The sequence below is a fragment of the Crocuta crocuta genome, unplaced genomic scaffold (genome assembly GCF_008692635.1).
Source record: "Crocuta crocuta isolate KB4526 unplaced genomic scaffold, BGI_CrCroc_1.0 scaffold246, whole genome shotgun sequence".
Lineage (NCBI taxonomy): Eukaryota > Metazoa > Chordata > Mammalia > Carnivora > Hyaenidae > Crocuta > Crocuta crocuta.
Window position 1 is genome coordinate 2,650,427 of NW_027531902.1, and position 12,193 is coordinate 2,662,619.

Sequence of the window (12,193 nt, forward strand, 5' to 3'; positions counted from 1 at the left end):
CCCGCCGTATGCTGGAGCCTCAGCCAAACTGTGAATGCTACACCGGAGAATTCAGCCTCAGGGCCCAGTTTCTTGCCTCTTGGGGAATCATTTCCGATCACCCAGTTAGAAAGGGTCCCCTGGCTCCATGGAATCATATACTAAGAATAGAGGCCAACCTTCATCCAGCGCTTACCAAGAGTCTGGCTGATTACACAGATGGTCTCAGGCAATCCTTCCAACACACATTGGAGGTGGTTATTATTCCCTGGTTGCAGATCAAGAAAGTGAGATTAAGTAACTTGTCTAGGAGATTTGGTTAGTGGGTTAGTGACGATCTAGCTGGAAATGCAGCTGGGCCTCTGTGACACCAGGTTCTTCCTCTTATCCAGGACCCCGGATGACCTGCTTTCTACTGGAATGTCCTTGTTTCTCTCTTCCTGGTCTCCAGAAAGCATGGACTTCATTCTGTGCGTGACTTCGCCCTACCCTTAGAGGTGCTCCTAAATTCTGAGCTGAATAAATAGCCTAGGATCATGGTTTAGCTTAGGAAAAGGTCATGTCAGGTGGAGGGTGCAGAGAATAGAGAAAAGGGTTGGGGAGATAAGGATAGCTTAGGGCTCTTTTTTTTTTTAATGTTTTTTATTTATTTCTGAGAGAGAGAGAGACAGTGTGAACAGGGGAGGGTCAGAGAGAGAGGGAGACACAGAATCGGAAACAGGCTCCAGGCTCTGAGCTGGCTGTCAGCACAGAGCCCGACGCGGGGCTCGAACCCACAAACCGTGAGATCATGACCCGCGCCGAAGTTGGACGCTTAACCGACTGAGCCACCCAGGCGCCCCCATTAGGGCTCTTTTCTTGCTGGCTCCCTGGGTCTGTCTGGCAGTTGTGTCTCCTCCTTTGTCCCTTCAGCCCAGTGTTTGGTCCCTTACTTGAATCCCAGAATGGCTGGCTGCTCTGGGCTGCACTGGCCCACACTTTTGAGCGCTGGAAGGTTCACGAAGCCTTTCATGTACATAGCCTCCCTTGCCCTCACACAACCTCCCTGCCACGGATGTGACAGCAGTGGGGGTGACTCTGGATTGCCAAAGAGGAGGCCAAGGAACAGCATGGCAAGGCAGCCTACTCAAGATTTCCCAGACTGTGGGTGTCAGAGCCTGAGCTCAGAGCCATGCCACCTGACTTTACATCCAGTGTTCTGCCCCCTCACCTGAGCTTCCCACCTTGACAGGCCAGAAGCAAACTCCATGTCTTAATGATAAATGGTCCTCGATGCATCGTGCCTAAGCAAATNCCCAGTTAGAAAGGGTCCCCTGGCTCCATGGAATCATATACTAAGAATAGAGGCCAACCTTCATCCAGCGCTTACCAAGAGTCTGGCTGATTACACAGATGGTCTCAGGCAATCCTTCCAACACACATTGGAGGTGGTTATTATTCCCTGGTTGCAGATCAAGAAAGTGAGATTAAGTAACTTGTCTAGGAGATTTGGTTAGTGGGTTAGTGACGATCTAGCTGGAAATGCAGCTGGGCCTCTGTGACACCAGGTTCTTCCTCTTATCCAGGACCCCGGATGACCTGCTTTCTACTGGAATGTCCTTGTTTCTCTCTTCCTGGTCTCCAGAAAGCATGGACTTCATTCTGTGCGTGACTTCGCCCTACCCTTAGAGGTGCTCCTAAATTCTGAGCTGAATAAATAGCCTAGGATCATGGCTTAGCTTAGGGAAAGGTCATTGTCAGGTGGAGGGTGCAGAGAATAGAGAAAAGGGTTGGGGAGATAAAGATAGCTTAGGGCTCTTTTTTTTTTTAATGTTTTTTATTTATTTCTGAGAGAGAGAGACAGTGTGAACAGGGGAGGGTCAGAGAGAGAGGGAGACACAGAATCTGAAACAGGCTCCAGGCTCTGAGCTGGCTGTCAGCACAGAGCCCGACGCGGGGCTCGAACCCACAAACCGTGAGATCATGACCCGCGCCGAAGTTGGACGCTTAACCGACTGAGCCACCCAGGCGCCCCCATTAGGGCTCTTTTCTTGCTGGCTCCCTGGGTCTGTCTGGCAGTTGTGTCTCCTCCTTTGTCCCTTCAGCCCAGTGTTTGGTCCCTTACTTGAATCCCAGAATGGCTGGCTGCTCTGGGCTGCACTGGCCCACACTTTTGAGCGCTGGAAGGTTCACGAAGCCTTTCATGTACATAGCCTCCCTTGCCCTCACACAACCTCCCTGCCACGGATGTGACAGCAGTGGGGGTGACTCTGGATTGCCAAAGAGGAGGCCAAGGAACAGCATGGCAAGGCAGCCTACTCAAGATTTCCCAGACTGTGGGTGTCAGAGCCTGAGCTCAGAGCCATGCCACCTGACTTTACATCCAGTGTTCTGCCCCCTCACCTGAGCTTCCCACCTTGACAGGCCAGAAGCAAACTCCATGTCTTAATGATAAATGGTCCTCGATGCATCGTGCCTAAGCAAATCTACCATCGTTTCTCTGTCGAAAGCCATGGATTCTGATAATCTTCGAACATTTCTGAAAGCCACTGCCTCTTATCATCAATGACTGTTTAATATGGAAGTGTTTGTGTTTGCCCAGAGATCTCCGGATCAGCCAGGAGTCAACCAGACTTCAGCCCAGCTGGTCCGAAGGAAGAGGCTTTAACAGAGTATCTCCTTATAGAGATGGGGACCTTGGCACCCAGAGCCTAGTAACAGCTGGAAATTGTGACCACCCCTAAGATTGCGAAGGGGAGGAAATAGTGTTATTAGAGCCTGGTGTGCACTGGGGCCATGGAGCAGGGCAGAGAGAAGCAGCCGTGGCCAGCGAGTGCTGGAGGGGGTGGGGCCGGGGAGGGATGCCAGACCCATCTCTCATCCCCTGTCCCCATCTCTAGCTAAAGGCAGGCCACTGAGCCCAGCCCCTCAGGACATACGGAAGGGCAAAGAAGGATGAAGAGTGGATCTGGTGGGGGAGGCCTACCCAGCAAACTGGGGAGTAGCTAGAGTAGATGATGCTATTAATCCCGGACGTATCTTCTCATGGGTGACATTTAAGGATAGGGGGAAATGCAACTCAATCAGTGGGTCTCACACCTGAGTGGGGGTGAGTGTCAGAATAGTCAGCCACATAGCAGGGTCCCAGCTGGAAACCCATCTCTGAGCCACCTCTCCTAGTGCAGCTCTTTTCAAACTGCACTTCCCCTCCCTTTCAACTTTACAGATACACTGAGCCACTAGTCCCGAGGGAATGTGTCCTATCCCTTAGGTGTGGGGGCAGAAGACAAGTTGGGAACCACGGATCAAAAGATACCAGCATTTGGGGGAGAGAGCTGAGTGAATAAGCAATGCTGACTCCCTCCCCTGTGGCCTCCTTTAAATTCCAAGGGGGACCCTCCCAGCTTAAGTGTTCTGAGATATGGCACGTAGCTCCGCCCACCCTAATTCCTGTTTCAGGTATAGGACATACACTAATGAGAAGAAATGAAAACAAGGAGGTTCAGAAACTCTCACTCTAGAGGCAATCATAATAGTAATATAAAAACTGAATGTCTGGGGCACCTTGGTGGCTCAGTTGGTTAAGCATCTGATTCTTGATCTCAGCTCAGGTCTTGGTCTCAAGGGACATGAGTTCAGGTCCTGACTTGGGCTCCTTGCTGGGTGTGAAGCCTACTTTAAAAAGACAAGAAATAGGGGCACCTGGGTGGCTCAATCTGACTCTTGCTTTCGGCTCAGGTCATGATGTGATGGTTCATGAGATCAAGCCCTGCGTCAGACTTTGTGCTGACAGCATGGAGCTGGCTTGGAATTCTCTCTCTCCTTCTCCCCCTGCCTCTCCCCTGCTTGTTGCACACTAGCGCTTGCTCTCTCTCTCTCTCTCTCTCTCTCTCTCTCGCTCGCTCACTCTCTTTTTCTCTGTCTCTTTCTCTCTCTCTAAAAAAGGGGGGAAAAAAAAGACAAACAAAAATCCCTGAATGTCCTGCATCAGGCTGATGGTCATGTGTTAAAAATTCATCAAGCTCTGCCCTAAGATTAGGACACTTTTTTTAAACTGTATTTTACTTTCAATAACACAAAAAAGCAAACAACAACAACAAAAGCTTTTTGTTGCCTTAGACCACATTTAGAGTTATACTGAAGTTTGTACAAGACTTTTCAGAAAGCTGGTGGCTTTCTGGCCACCTGCTTACGGCCGCTGGGAGACTGAGTAGTCAATGCCCCAGAAAGCTTCGGGCAGGAAGAGGGTACTTCCCCAGCTGTTTTCATTTTTTTTTTTTAAGCCAGATACATTCCATAGATAAGTGCCCAGTGCTATTATTCAGAAATATCTTTATGAGTTAGAACAGAAGTTACCCAGCGTAGGAATGTTTGTGGGGTCGGTCTGCAGAGAAGGAACAGGACAACTTCCCTCGCTTCTCCTTCCGGGTCTCAGAGCTGCACTAGGAGAGGTGACTCAGTGTTGGGCTTCCAGTTGGGAAACAGAGATCCAAGGATGACCCTACTGTGGCTGGCTGTGTGACCTGGAGTAAGGCACTTGACATCTCCAGACCTCTGCCTCCTCATCTGCTCCCAAGAAACTAGAGTGAACACAGGGCCTGTCTTTGGGCAAAGGGAGGGTGAAGGGGAAACTCCTTAACACCTTTGTCCAGGGCGAGTCTCCTGTCAGGCATCTCCAAGTTCTGCTTGGAAACATAGCTCTTCATCTCCTGTCCTAAGGACCTAGAAGTCCAGGAGAAAGGGGTGATTTGGCCCCAGCGTGATCTTTCCCCCTCTGTGGAGGCCCGGGCCGTGAAGGTCCAGGCAAGTTCCACCCGCTTCTAATTGGGTCAGAGCCCAGGGCCCTGCCAGGCTGTCTGTCTCAGCCATCCATCAGCTGGCCCCAGGACTCGCCTAGCCGGTGCTGGGAAAAATACAGCATAAAGGAAACCTGAAGCATGGACGGACCCTCCCTTCGGGTGCCTTACAATCTGGCTAGAAGAGTAAGAACCAACACACACAGCAGTGGGGGCATGAGGCAGTAACGATGGTGACATCCATAGAAACCTTTTATAGGGCTTTACCTTGTACCAGACAGTCTTTTAATGGAGTCATTTATATGAACTCAGTTAATATTCACAATATTATTCTATGAGGCAGTTACAATTATTATTCCCAATCAACAGATGAGGAAAATTGAAGTCAAGAGAAGTAAACTCACATAAATTTGCAACAGAAACAGAGCTGGGATTTGAACACGTGCACCCAGGCCGCAGACTCTTGGTACCGAAGGTGGTAATGAATCTTCCCATTAGCATGGCGCTGGGCCATTACAAACCATCTCTACTCATACTGATGCGTCACCCAATAGGGTTTTATCTGATCTTCTCAACAGTCTATGCAGCAGACAGGGCCCACATTACCGGTCCTGTCTTCCAGATAAAGAAACTGAGGTTCAGGTGAGGTTCAGGTAAGGTAAGTCATGGGCTCAAGGTCACACCAACCTTGACGCCGAGGAGGGGTGTCTCCAGGCCTCCTGACTCCCGTGTGCCAGGCTTTCTGCTTTTCTCTTCCACATAGTAGGCCCACAGGGGACATAAGTGGGGTCCAGAGAGAGGCCAGGAGCAGGAGACCTTTCCAGGGCAACTGAGTTGGGGAATCTGTATCTTGCAACTAAGAAAGTGGACTCGTGCGCCAATGAGCACACAGAGAGCATCTACCATTAGCACTTACTGTTTGCTAGGCTGTTCAAGGAAAACAAAGACAGGTAAGGAAGTGGCTGCCTTCAAAGAATTTGGAATCTGGTGAGGGATGAGAAAGGTTCTCAAGCAGCTTTACAGCAAATCGTAACACAGTAAACGCCACAAGGGAGCCCCCGGGGTTCTCTAGTTGATGCAGAGTGAGAACATACCAGATGGAAACCATCAGAAAAACCCTCATGAAGGTGATGGCAGTGACACCGCCTACAGGAGTCTAATGGCATGTTGCCAAGGTGAAGGTCAGAGAGTGTGCAGAGCAGACAGCGTCAGAAGGGTCCAGGTTCCGGAAAGTATGTGTATGCAGGAAGAGAAATAAATGTATGGGGTTGACTGAGACCAGGGGCATGTGGTCCAAGTATCTGCAGGTATTCCCTGTGGAAAAGGAGCTATGCTTATAGCTGTTCCCTGTGGCCCCAAAGGGTACGGCTAGGGGTAAGGGCTAGTATTGGGGGAGGCAGAGTTGACCTCAGCTTCAGGAAGCAGTACTGGCTGAAAATATCACTGGAAGTTCGGAAGAGATGTTCAGAAAGAGACTGGGATTGGTCGGGTGTTGTAAAAGGGATTCACAAACCATATGAGAGTGTGAATCAGCTGACCCTGATGATTCTATTGTGAGTTTCACGCCAGACTTAGAAATGTCCTGTGGCTGGCCTTGGAGGGGTCTGAATTTCATTCCGAAGCAATGCTGATATGCACCAGCTTGAAGAGTGAGGAGAGGAGGCAGGAACAGCGATGGGGTCAGAGCTTCCCCTGCATCTCTGAATTTCTTTTATAAATACACAATTTGGGAATTTTTAATATAGACTGGATAGTACATGATGCCTAGGGTTTTTATAAAAAAAATGTTTAGGTGGGATAATGGCACTCACTCTGCTTATGTAAGAGAATATCCATATTCTTTAGATGCATATTGAAGAACTTAGGGATGAATGACATAATGTTTGGGTTTTGATGGAAAGTATTTCAGCAGGACACTAGTGGTACGTATAGCAAAATGTATAGAACCACTCACTGTGGAGTACGCTTGAAAGTACTATAACCTTGTATGTCAACTATACTTTGATTAAAATTTTTTAAAAAATATTTCAGCAAGAAAAAGACAATTATATTTTTTTACACACATAGATGTATGTCTATATATACATCTATGTGTGTGTATACTTGTACTATACAAATATACACAGTTAGCAAATATAATGATCAAAAGAAACCAGACCCAAATGCCACCTCACACACACACACACACACACACACACACACACACACACACACGTATGAGAGGGAGAGATTGAACGGTGATACACGTGTGAGACGGAGACATGATGCCTCCTTTGGCAGTTTCTTGAGAAGAGAGAGAAGACATGATCTAAGCTATGCCTTAAGCGTCAGTTTTCCAAACGATTTTGAATGCTACCCTCAGGGTGGCACATTTTCTCTCCATGAATCAAGGGACACACATCATGGGCTGCAGCCCTGAGTTTGAAAAATCTAATGAAGCTCATCACCCTGGTGGCAGGGGAGAGGATGGAAGGGGGCAGGAAGGACCCAGGGTGGAGACCGAGAGAGAGTTAGGAAGGGACCGCAGCGGGCCATGGGATGGGAAGGTAGAGTCCAAGTTCAATGCTCCCAGCTGGGCAGTGCTCAGCGCTCCAGCTGTCTGGGATGTGCTCACATGGAGAGGGCGGAAACCGCAGACTCAGCCAGGCACCCTGAGAATGGCACATACAGAACAGGCCACGTGCTGCCTGAGCCCCCACGGGGCGCTCCCCTGGGTGTCAGCGCATGCCACCCTGGTGCTCACAGAGGAGCTTCCGTGGGTTACCGGACACATGGGCTGCCTCATGGGACCTGCGTCTCCACGGACACACAGAGCCCAGGGAGTGATGGCTCCGCTCTCTGCTCACGTGAGCACATCATGCAATTTCCTGCCTGGGACATGAAAGCACTTGAGAGAGTAGGGGATGTTCCTGGAAAGAAGGAAGCGAGGGAGGAAGGAAGGAAGGAAGGGAAGGAGGGAGGTTTGTTTCGTGGCAGCTATGAGGTTTCCAGAAACGGCCCTAGGTTTGTAGACAAAAGGCAAGGTTTGATTCCTGCCTCTGCTGCACAGAGCTGCCAAACCTTGACACAGTCACTTGATCTCTAGACACCTAATTCTGCGAAGTTGGGGGAAGATGGCTGATTTGTGCATAGCTCGAGGTGACAGAAAGGGCCATGGGCTTCGGTCAAAGAAACCTGGGTTCAAATCCTGATTCTTGTAGAGCCAAGGGACCCTGGGAGTTAGTTACTGAATCCCTCTGAGCCTCACTTTCCTCCCTTGTGATGTGGTGACAGTAATAACCTCAGGGCCATTGTGAGGGTTATGCGTGTATGCATTTGTATAAATATCCATCTGCCATCTATTTATTTATACTCCGCCTTACTCCCAAAAGGGTTTCCGAGGCTACGGGGAAGATTCGGTGAAATGGCACGGGAAGGGCCTGGCTCCTGGTTAATGCTGGGAGCACAGCATTCCTTTCTCTGCCAGTCTCGCAGGGCTGTGATGAGGCTCAAATGGGATAATGTTTCTTTACTGGGAATTTCCATACACGTGGGAGCTAGAGAAAGTGGGAAAAAAAAGAGAAGGGCTTGGGGAAACCGAGGCAGGCATGGACATCCAGCCACCACCCAGAAGAGCTTGAGTTCTTGGTGCCCGGAACCAGCTAGGGGCCCATACACTTAAAGCGTAAAGCTTTAAGGACCCGTGGCTACAGGTTCCTGTAATGTCAGAGCTGGAAGGAACATGAGAGATCGTTTGCTCCACTCACCCCTCCCCGGCAGCCACCGTGATACAGATGTGGACACTGAGGCTCCAGAGAGGGAAACAGGCTTGCCTCAGGTCACCCAGGGCAGCAGAGGCAGAGCTGGGACCAGACTTGTTTTCTGATGCCAAGTGAAAGGCACCATGTCCACTGCTGCGTGACCTCTGAAGCCTGGTGCATTTCCCTCACTCTGGTCTAGGGCACCCCCAAGCCGGTCTGCAGGAGCGTCACTACCCAGGATGGATTCTAGGAGCTTAAGACTGGAAGGCTTGCTCCCCTCCTCTGGTGGGGCCCGCCCTGGATGACGGGTGCAGGGGCTCCCGAGATGTGACTATAGCCAATGAATATAACCCACAGCCGAGGGCAAACACAGAGCCTTATTGTTAGGGACACTGATTACTGCACTGGGTTGGGCATTTATTTATTATCACATCTATTTCTTTTCATTAACAGAAGGCAAACATTCCCCGCCCCAGTAACTGGAAGTCTACTACCTGAACCAGAGGACAGACGAGGTCTCTCCAGGCTGGGCCGGGAGCAGATCCAACCTACTTACATGGTCCTTCCATCAGATCCAACTCTGGCGAGGGTAGGGGAGAGTGAGGGCCGACCAAAGAGAGAACTGGGCACACCATCAGAATCCAGAGGCCGTGTCACTGAATAATGTCAAAAGCTGTGGGGTGGGATTGGGAGCCAGATAGAGCTGGGCCTGTTCCTCGCTTTGCCTCTTGACTTTGGCAACATACCAAGCCTCCCTGGGGCCCAGTATTTACTGCTGTAAAATTGTAGAGGTTGTGAGGATCAAATCATATAGACCCCAGGACACCCCTTCTGGGGTCTTAAAAACAGGAGAGGTTAGAGGCCCAGGTGTATCTCACTGGACGCAGGGGAATAAACCTGGGGGTCTTTTCAGTCCATCCTATTCACCCAGTTCTTTAGCTTCCATTTCAACGTTTCTGTCTTTCTCTTGGGCCTGGAGTTGGAGCTCTGCCCCCACCCGTCCCATCTCTCCCTTTTCCCTGGGGACACCTTTTTCAGGCTCTTCTCTTCCCTGGGGCAGCATCTTTTCCTGGGAAGGTTCAGATTTAGTTTTTGCTCCCATTTCATAAGATGCAACTGCTTTGAGATCCCTCCCTGCCCCCCACCGCCCCAGCCACGTTAAGAAGGATTTAGCTGGGACCTTCAGCAGAAGCTTCTGGAAGAGCTAGGTTCAGAGGTAGTTATGTAAATAGAGAGGGAAAGCTGAGCAGGTGGAGTCTGAGGTCACGTGAGATCTGGATCCCGGGGGTAAGCAGGTCCTGTCAGGCAGGGCAACAGAAATGCTTCCTCCTCCCCTGGCTTCCCCCCACAGGCCCCATCTCTGCGGAGCCAGGCAGGGGCAGGAGAGGCCTGGGGCCCCTGGGAGGAAGCCATGACCCACAACCTCGGCCAGCTGTCTGCGGCTTGAGGGAGGGGCCTCTCATGTTCCAGATTCTTGCCTCTCATCCTGTAATGGATCCTTTGTTACCTCCAGCAAAACGCTTAGCAACAATCCTGGGGATGGGAACCAAAGACCATGAACTGGAACTCAACCATTTAGTCTGCCCCCCCACAGACTGAGAACGCTGGAAGAGACCCCCAGGCATCATAGAGACCACAAGGCAGCACGGAAGTTCTGCAGGGTGATAAAAGAAGATGGTAGTCGATAAAGGGACTCTATTTTCAAATGAGTTTGGAAAAGACTGACTTAAATTAGGTATCTTTACTCAGGGCTTCTCAGAACCTTTAATATGACAGTGTGAATTGTGACTATCCAGGATGCATTTCCCAAAAGTGTCCTATGGAAAGAGCGATTCAGCTGGCCCTCTGGCATTATGTTGAAGAAACTGAGGCACAAGGTCCTAGGGACAGAGCCACCAGTGAGTCAAGGTCTCCTGACCCCAGAGTCTGTATACTGTCCCTGACATCAAGACTAAACTAGGTCATAGTTTGTCTGGTTTTTTGTTCTTACACTGCAGTTGGGGGCAGGAGGTAATGGGAAGGGCAAGTTAATTTATTTAGATGTATTTTATGCGCTGCAAATGCCAGAACTTGGGCCAATGGGTAGAGGTTCCTGCTGAATAGAATTTCAGCTCTACCCAGTAAGAACTTTAGGATAATTAGACCTGACTGGATGTGAACTGAGCCAACTCATGAGGTAGTGAGCTTCCCACCACTGGAGGTGTCCAAGCCATCCATGGTGTAGAGGGTTGAATGGTGCCTGCCTGCCCTCCCCCCTCCCAAAAAAAAAAAAAGAAAGAAAGAAATGCCTACAACGGAATCCCTGGAGCTTGTGAATGTGGTCTTACTTGGAAAAAAGTAATGAATGAAGTTTAGGACCTCAAGATAAGGAAGTCATTCAAGAGTATCTGGGGGGGATTTGAAATCCAATGACAAGTGTCCTTGTAAGAGTGGGGCAGAGGGAGATCATATGCACACAGGGGAGAAGGTGATGTGAAGTCACCAAAGTTAAGGAATGCCATGGTCACCCAATGTGGGCAGAGGTCGTGCCACCATTTTGCTTTAGGACTTCAGGTCTGCAGAACTGAGATGATAAATTTCTGTTAAGACCACCAAGTTTGTGGTCATCTGTTACAGCAGCCGCAGGAGCCTGATAGAGATGGGGATGCCACCGAGGGAAGACTGGCACAGATGGGTGTGGGTCTCTCCTGACCCTCTGCCCATGAGTCATCGCCCCCCATGATACCTGTGATTCAGTACTAGGAAGGCTTTGCCAGGGTTTCCCATCTGTCCCAGGAAGAGAAAGCCACCAAGGTGTAAGACCCAAGTTAGGAAAAGCAAATGGAGGTAGTTTAGTGGCCGAACCCTGGCTGGTGCTTCTTGTGGTCACCAGCTACAGCACCCACTTTGACCTCTTAAGCAGAGCATCCCTAAAAGTCAAGGAACCTGTGAGCAGCATCCAACCCCTAGTAAGTCAGACCATCTCCACTAAGTGATCAGATGGCCTAACAAGCAGGATCACAAGAGCAGCTTCCGTATCAACCAAGCTGGCTATGCCCTCTGTCCTTGGGTCCCCTGCCTCAGTGACATATCAGACTGATGCTCCCCCAACACACACACACACACACACACACACACATAGGGAAGGAGGGCCAGGCATGCAGCCCCACGTACAGCCTGTTCCCTCACTCTGCTACACTCGTGCACTTTTACATGCACGCAGGGGCTCTGTCGCAACTGCCTGTGCCCTGAGACAAGCGAGAACACGCCCGTCTGCCCGTCTCATCTTGCTTTCAGTGCCTGGCAGAGTGAGGCCAAACCCAAGTTGCAGGGTGAAGGAGGACCAATTGCCAGGTAAAGGAGGAGGAGGCTGCGTTTGACTGTCTCGGCAGCAATCTGAGACCTAAGGACAAGAGAGGGGCTGAAACCAGTGTCCCCTTCAAAGCCACCGACTGCCCACATGCCTGTAGTCGTTCACAAAGCAAGTCTCAGCTGCTCTGATCCCCAAAACCAAGAGCCCAGCCAATTGGGCGCACTGGGGCTGGCGGCTCTACCCTCTTCCTTAGGGAGCACAATTGAGCTCTGCCCACCTGGCACACCTGCGTGTGTGGTCTGACTGGCTCGCCCAGAGTCCAGCTGGCCCTCGGGGGTGGGAAGGGTTCCCACCTGCCCAGCTCCGGTCACAGCAGAGCCCCTGCAAGCCCCCACCCACCACCCCCC